Here is a 3,101-nt window from a genome sequence, read left to right as displayed (position 1 = left end):
AGCAAACTCGGTGCTATCTGGGAAATACTGGTCTCTAAACAGACTCAATATTTGCCCATATAGAACGCTGTCTGCAGGTTATTGTCAATTTATTTGAAATTGCTTTGCTTAAGTTTCCTTCAATGTTTAAAAAATGGCTTCCAAGTTTGCCTACTATAGATTGCCGACATTTATTTCCATTAACACTTATGAGCAACAATTGTCCTCTTGTAAATCGATCATATTTGTTGTTAGAAATTACAAGGCAACACTATGGAAACAGTTTCCGCGTAAAGTTTTATTCCCATAAATTGCAAGTAATCTGTTGGCATTTTAAGTAGAGATATCCGGAAACTATCCGGCACTTTTTATTATCCGACCGGATAGCCAGATATCAGTAATATTCGGGAATATATTCTGATTAAAATTTGATATCATTAAATTGTTGATTTTTTCTAGAAATATTATAAGAATGCATATTTATGATGTTATAATATTATATCACATACATTGATGCAAAATTACAATCTTTTTCTTTATAGGTTTTTTTCTTTTTTGAAAGACACTTTCTCAGAATCCGGTCGGAAAATTTAGGATATCCAACTCGAAGAAAATGCCTTATCGGACATTCGATCGGATACTGGATATCCAATATCTGGTGTCTAGTAATTTTACGATCCGGTACATCCCCAATTTTAATTGAACCAGTGTTGTCGAGCTATCTGAACGTGACCGAAATGTGATCGAAGTCCTCGTTAAGTGTAATAAGCGTGATAACATTTTAAAGTGTCAGGAGACATTATTTTCTCGAAAAAAATATAAAAAAAGTATTATATTTTATCTTATATTTTATCTTATATTTTATCTTAGAGCCCTTGGGGTTCACTCTAAAAATTATTTTATTGTATTAAAACACATCTGAAAAATTTTTTAATGCATGTCTTTTATTTTATTTTACATTATTTTTTTTAATTCAGAATTTTAATTAAATGCATCTCTTTATTGGCGATGCTGCATATTATTCGACGATGATGCATTTTTAGTTAATTGACAGAAATATGAACTAAATATTGTGTGTGTCTGTAATGTGTATGGATAACACTGTAAATATAGAATGTTACAAAAATCTAAAATTCGAACAGCTATAACTTGATAAAAAAAAGTCGTACTATTTTGAACCGAAGTTTGTTTGAAAACTCTTGAATTATACTTGTACTTTTACATGCCGTTTAGTTTATTTAGAAATCAGTTTATTTTTGCTGCAAAATAATGAATTGTTAAATATGATCATAAATTTCATTCCAATTTACTCAAAATCCTAACGTGCTGGGCCAATTCTGACAATAGCATCGTGTTCAGCGCGAAGAAATCTTCGGAAAATATACTATCACATTTCAGAAAGAAAATAGAAAAGTTATTTTTTGTCGCGCGGACTTCAGGATCACATGTTGATTTTATATAAACTTCTTTAAATGTTTGTTGAACATTAGATATATTATATTTAGAAAACGTAATAAAACGTATATAAACCAATAGATACTACTTGAGGTATAATACATCTTTTATTCTTTTTAATGCATAAGAAAATGGTTTGATCAGGAAATGGAAGTAATTCGTTACTTGTAACAAAATTACAGTTACTAGTTACTTTTTTGGTAACTTTATTGATAACTGCGTTACTTTTTTTTGGTAACTGTAACGGTAACGAAGTTAAATTTTTTTAGTAACGGTAACGAATTTTACTATTAATTTTATTGTTTCTTTGTATATAATTGGACATGATACTACACAAACCACTCACACTGTAAACAAATTTTGTAAATTTATACATAACATAATAAATGTAAAAATTACGTGATTAGTCCTGTAAATATAAAATATCAGACAATTTCATAGAAATTATGTAATTCCACAAAAATTATGTTAATTTGAATTTATTGTGCAAATATATCTTATTCTACATAAAAAATTAATTAGTAAATAGTAAGATCTTTTGAATATTTTCTATAATTATTCAAATTATAATAATATTACGTAATATAATTGTAATTTTTTGCGTATTAGTGTCAAATGTATAATAATATATAACGCAAAATGTATTGTCATATTATTATTCCTATAACTACACATACATTGTAATATCCACAATTTGCTTAGTTGTAAACCACAATTTGCTTAGTTGTAAACCAAGAAATTACTTTCATTTTTAAGTTAAGAATTTACAAACGCGTGAACGTTTATAACTATTATTGTAGGTCTCAAAATTATATTACTTATATTAATAGTATATATACCACTATAAAATAGTTGTAATTTAACACAAAAATTTTTTACAATGCATGGTCCTTGTACTAGAAAGCCCTTAGGTCCGTCCGCTGTGATTAGCGGTCGTCGACTTTAAAAAAGTAATTATCAATAAATATTTTTTAAATATTTTTCAGCTTTTTGGATTGTTTTAAACATGATATTTACGCAACACTGAAAATCTAATTGATGTCTAACTTCAGCACATTCTAGCAGTTCGATTATTGTGCCAGTTGTCGCAGATCAGGCGGACTGCATACCGTATTATTTTATGACTTCTGTGCGTGTTGTATCTTGTAAAGTAGAACGAAGAGAAATTTTATCCTTCTTTATTATTATATGTGAACGACAGAAAACGAATCATACAACATGCGCTTCACGCGTAATTCAAAACGCATCTGAAACCCTAACCATTCTGTAACTCGTTAAGACAATAACTACATCGCTACGCAGCTTTTCATACCATAAAATATTTGCGCAACGGTACTGTCTTAACAAATAAAGAAATCCTTTTTGTTCGAAAACTTCAGTGAAATATTTAATTCATTGTACTTAAAAAAATTAGGATATTAAACATGTGTCTTAATTATACATATGTACATTTCTGCGTAATTAAATTCGTTCCTTTTTAATGCCATAAGATTAAAAATAAATATAAAAATGAAGACAATGCAAACACTATTAAAATTTATTTCATGTCGCTATTCTAAGTAATTTTTAATTCTAACATTTACAGCAGTTATCTATGTATTATAAGATAATTTTTCGAAGTACATTTTACTTTTTTAGACATTTTTCAATTTTATTTTATATATATA

This window comes from Trachymyrmex septentrionalis, unplaced genomic scaffold (genome assembly GCF_001594115.1).
Source record: "Trachymyrmex septentrionalis isolate Tsep2-gDNA-1 unplaced genomic scaffold, Tsep1.0 scaffold155, whole genome shotgun sequence".
Lineage (NCBI taxonomy): Eukaryota > Metazoa > Arthropoda > Insecta > Hymenoptera > Formicidae > Trachymyrmex > Trachymyrmex septentrionalis.
The sequence above is the reverse complement of the archived record's forward strand: the minus strand, read 5'-3'. Positions refer to the sequence as shown.